Here is a 5472-nt window from a genome sequence, read left to right as displayed (position 1 = left end):
TGTCCAGGACATTAGTGCCCGTTCGGAGCCGGGGTCCTGTGCCAGGGTCCTGTGTCGCGGTCCTGTAATCATGGACAAATCTGATTGTTTCTTGTCTGCAATGGACAGTCACACTAATAAATGGTTGCAGGCCCCCTTGGGTATGCATGGGAGAAAGATAATAACAGAAACTTTTTTAGAAGCGTCCTTCCTTAAGAAGCCTCCCCTTCATACACGAGTTTTTGGATCTTTAACCAAGTCACGTGTGGGGTTTGATTAATTCAGGGACCCTTGGTCAGAAGGGGGGTAAGCAGGTGTATGTGTACAATGCAAGAGATACTCCCACATCAATACTCCCACGTCCACTTACTACGGTCAGTGGAAACTACACCAGGCTAATCGACTCAGAACTGCTAATGGCCATGAACCTCGGGAGAGAAAGTTTGAGTCACCCCATCAGGAAAAGGAGCATCCCCAGAAAAAGTGCCTGTAAGGGTAAGAGAAGGTGGAATGTGGAAGAAGTAATCACATAATCATATGCAGACAAGAAGGACTGTAATAATATGAGTATTTACTTCTTTATTTTCATAGGAATTTACTCACATATATATTAAGCAAATAATTTTGGTTTTGACACCCTCTCATCCCCTTATCTTATAACACAAGATGTGTTATTAGTTAACCTTTTTTCAGTATTTAAGGTACAAGATATTCAATTGAGGGGGTGAACAGGTAGCAGAAGAATGAACAAGACAAGAAAATATAGGACTTAGTGCCCTCTTTTAGGGAAGGGTGAGGATTGTCTCAGTTGCAGGTGGGAGAGATTTGTGTCAGGTTAGGCAGAAGTATGACTTTGTCATTGTCTGCAGGGATTAAGTATAGTTTAAGGAGATGGGCATGGGTACCAAGGTGACAAGGGTATCACTTGTAATATGTCAATTTGGCTAGGCCAAATTACATCACCCACAATCCGCTTTCCGATATGTATGTGTGTTAGAGTGTGCCACAGGCAGATTCTTTGAAGATTGGGGATGGTATATGAGGGGAAGCAGCAACCACTTTGTAACTCCCATGCGTTGCTGCTAATTGGCTGATTTGCCTTACCGGGGTGAAGTAGGAGCTGGCCCTGCAATTTCTCTTCTTTCCCCTGGATCCTCCTTCAGTTGCTCTATCTTCTGGGCCAGGTGTGTGCACTTAGCTCCATGCAAAGGGACCTCCTGGCTTCTGCAGGTTACCATCATCCCCAAAGTCAGAGGCAACAAGGATGAGTATGTACTTTAATCTGTCCTTATGTGTTCCAGATCATGTTTGTGGGTTCTGGCCTGTTTGTTACCTCCCTACCCTTAGTTTAGGTGACAACAACCTTATAGAGCCTGCTTAACTGCTTTCCACAGTTGTGTAAGGCCAATTTCCTTTAACAAATCTATCTATCTATCTATCTATCTATCTATCTATCTATCTATCTATCCATCCATCTATCCATCCACCCAGCCAGCCAGCCAGCCAGCCAGCCATATATCCATTCATCTATCCCCCCCTACTCTTTCTGCAGCTGGCTGAATGCTAAGGGAGGGAGATGACCAAACCCTTATTAACCCCATTATACCACTGGCTTCTAGACTTGTGAGGTTTCCCTCTGTGCTGATATCTTGAACATTGCCCTGTTTTGAAATCCATCTTTTAAAATCACTCTGCTGTTAAGTTCAACATTTTGGGACCAAACGTGAACAAATACCATTGATGACAATGAGGGATGTTTTGAAGTCAAAATTCTTAGGATCTTTTCTGAATTTTTTAGAAGAAAATGGTACAATTTATTTTTCCATGAAGGAATGACAAATCATAAGAAAGATATAACTAGAAATTTCTCCAGCATTAATGAACTTGTGAAAAACCAATAAGATGTATTATTTTTATATATGCATAGTCAAAGTAGTTTTTATGTAAAATACTGGCAAATTAATGAGAACATAACACTGCCAAATATAAATTTGTGTATAAACATAAAAGGAAAACCTCACAATATCTTGTTTTTCTTTTAGTGTTTCTTAAAATTATTATTTATTTATTTATTTTAAATTTAAAAAATTGTACACATTTAAGTTTTACAACACAATGATGTGTACACGTATACATAGTGAAATGGCTATTAGAGTCAAGCTAATTAACATCTCCGTCCCCTCACATAATTACTTTGGGGGCGGTGAGAGCACCGAAAATCTACTCTCTCAGCAAATTGCCAGGACTTGATACAGTATTAACTGTCGCCACCACGCTGCACATCAGAATCTCTAGACTGATTCATCCTATGAAACCGCAACTGTATCCTTTGACCAACAGCTCCCTCTTTCGGTGTTTTAAAAGCATAGAATGTGCGAGTCAACCCGCACATGGTCTTCCCTTCCTACCTGCCTGACCGGCTCCAACATCATACCTGGAGACAATGTCCTTAAGGGACTGCTTGAGCCAGTTCTAAGTAGCAACCAAGTTCATTTTATATATTTATATATATATATATACACACTCGTATATGTAATATACATACATTAAAATCTCCCATTAGTTCTGCTTTTCGGGTTGAAGGCTGACTGATACAGATTGTGGTACTGAGAGTGGTTCCAAAGGAACAGAATCTTAACAGTGCGTTCTCTGAATTTGTACTGGGTTTCCTGGAATACATCTCCAATTAGACTGGAAGGCTTTAAGACCCTGTTTCCAATGGTAAAGTGGGCACTGTTAGTCCACAGCAGGAAGTGGCAAAAGCGGTAGTCAAAAGTTCACCTTTAGTTACCTATGATTAAGTACCTATAAAAGACAAGTCTCCAGGTCACCAAGTGTATGATATGTTAGAATATTTTCATCAAAATAAGGAGTATGAAGAAAAAAAAATAGGAGTATTATGGAGTTGATTTGTCATTTCTAAATGAGCTTCAGAACTTGAGGAGAGAAGACTGAGCTCAGAACCTTACAGTCCCAGATCAAGGTCCAAATGAAGGACCTGAAAAGTCCTGATAGAGGCCTGAAAGAAATCGTTATCTCTTGTAGGCATGGGTGCAAGACGTGGGGAGTCCAGATCCAAAGTTTAATCTTCGAGTGGCTGAATTACAGCACAAATTAATTTCACAACCTCACCAGGGCTCTTCTGTTAATATTAGGGCACTGATTGGGAGAAACAGGATACTGGAATTTGAAATGGGAATATATGGGTGCATGTCAGTGAGTCCAGGTCCCTGAACCTCTAAATTATGTGTTTTTGCCAACAGAAGCAGCCCTTCCACTCCTACCTGAAGAGGTTATTTCCCCTTTGCCTGAAGAACCTCTAAGGGTCTCACCTGAGATGGTGGCCTGGCAGGGCCCTGCTCATCCTCCTCTGTAGCTCCTACCATCACCTCTCACTTCTCTTTAACCTATACCTAGACTCGAGGGCCCATAGGCCAAGACAGTGAGTGAAAAACTGAGACCCATAGCAAGATGTGATAGTCACCAAAACAACAGCCCGTCTTTTCCAATAAATATACAGTAGCCTGGGGTAAATGTGTGAGAATGGTTCTAAAGGTTGGGGTAAGGAGGTGGAAGCAGTATAATGTTGGATCTTGTTCATGTACAAGTTCTTGTGTGGACACATGCATCTATGTCTCTTGAGTATGTACCTAGAAGTGAAATTGCTGGGTCATTTGGTAACTTTATGTGTAGTTTTGTCTTTTAAAGATTTTTTATTTATTTTTTGACAGAAAGAGAGGCAGTGAGAGAGGGAACGCAAGCAGGGGGAGTGGGAGAGGGAGAAGCAGGCTTCCCGCGGAGCAGGGAGCCCGATGCGGGGCTCGATCCCAGGACCCTGGGATCATGACCTGAGCTGAATGGCAGACGCTTAACAACTGAGCCACCCAGGCGCCCCTATGTGTAGTTTTTTGATGAAATGCCAGCCTGTTGTGCCAGGTTGCCTCATCATTTTGCATTCCCACCAGCAATGTGGGAGGGTTCCAATCTCCTCAGGACACTTGTTAAACACCTGTTAACAGCTATCCCGGTGGGTGTGAAGTGGTAGCTCATTGTGGTTTTCATTCCCAGCCCCCTCCTGACATGTTGAGGATCTATTCCCGTGTTTAAGACTGTAAACATGAGGTCCCCCTCGCCTTGCTGGGTGTCAGCCAGGGGCCACTGTCAGGTCCTAGGTCCTCCTGCACACCTTCTCACGTGGACCCCTACACCTTCAAAGCGTCAACCCGTGGCAAATCCTTCTTGACTTCCTCTTCTTCCTGACCGAGATAGCTGCCTGCCTTTAAAGGACTCACCTGCGTGCGTCAGGCCCAGCCACAGGACATCTCAGGGACAGTGAAAATAGAGAGCTTCTGCCAGCGGCAAAAGCCCAACACCGGAGGTCACTGCCGGGGTGGGAGGAGGCTGCGGGGCAGTGGCAGCAGCGAGCACCAGGACACGAGGGCGCTGGAGGACCAGGTCACGGAGCTGGGGTGCGGTAGGGCGGCGGCGGTGAGACGCCTTCCCAGAGGACCAGGACCGGGCAGACCCTGAGCCCTGGCTCCCAGTGGTGGGGGCGGTGGCCACGCTGCAGCTGCCGCGCGGGGAAGTGCGGGGAGGGGGGCGGGGCCCGGGGGCGCGCGCGGGCGAGCTGAGAGCCTTCGGGGGCGCCCCCACCCATCGGGGCCGAGGTGAGTCAGCGAGGGCAGCTGCGGGGTCTGGCGACGGCCCCGTCGGTTTCTGTCGGGTCCCGCAGGTGTCTGTCCTGGCACCATCCAGTCGTTCCTCAACGAGTCTCCAGGCAGTGACCCAAGAGACGGCCGCAGAGACCCGCGTAATGCAGCTTTGAAGATGGGGTGCGTTCACGCCCAATATCCCAACTCCTTCGGCCACTAAGGAAGGGTCAAGTTCTCCCAAACCAAACATCGGTGGGAGAAGCGGCATTTTGTATGGGAAATGGTCAAAAATACTCAGGACGCTGCTGGACTTGCGCTTATACTAGACAAGGATCACTACTTAGCCGCAGGCTTTTACCACGTCTTCAAGAAGATGGGAGAGTTAGAGCAGCAGGAACGTCCTGAGCGCGATGTTCTCTCTCTAGGGACCGCGACTGCCGGGCGCAGTTTCTCTGGCACTGCTGACAAGCTGAAGACACTTGGCAAGCCCGCGAGCACAATATGGGGCTGGCCTTGAGCCAGGATGTGTATCAGAAGCTGAGTGAATGCAGACACTTTCTGTACTGATGATGATTATCTCTGGGACAGGATTCTTCAATATTTGACAGGACCCTGGCTGCCAACATTCTGGAAAGTGCAGTTCCTCAAGTTCCTAGCATTTTTCATGCTGGAGACTGGTCTGCAGCACAAGAAAACCTGTAGGCCACTTCCCAGAATGCCCAAACTGAGTCCCTCTTAAATAATAACAAATGGCACATGTTTCCAGAAACTCTATCAGTGAGAAGTTCATTGTGGCAGCCATTTCTCCACCCACGAAACCGGGGGGGGGGGGGGGGGGGGG

At 46.5% G+C, this 5472-nt stretch overlaps 1 pseudogene; it reads left to right on the top strand.

Annotated features, from left to right (window-relative positions):
- The first annotated feature begins 395 nt into the window (after positions 1–395).
- The window catches only part of LOC112818196 (alpha-1,6-mannosyl-glycoprotein 2-beta-N-acetylglucosaminyltransferase-like), a 5249-nt pseudogene continuing 172 nt past the window's right edge, over positions 396–5472 (top strand).

The sequence above is a fragment of the Callorhinus ursinus genome, unplaced genomic scaffold (genome assembly GCF_003265705.2).
Source record: "Callorhinus ursinus isolate GAN/ISIS: 27379988/994484 unplaced genomic scaffold, GSC_fseal_2.0 scaffold893, whole genome shotgun sequence".
NCBI lineage: Eukaryota > Metazoa > Chordata > Mammalia > Carnivora > Otariidae > Callorhinus > Callorhinus ursinus.
The sequence above is the reverse complement of the archived record's forward strand: the minus strand, read 5'-3'. Positions and strand labels throughout refer to the sequence as shown.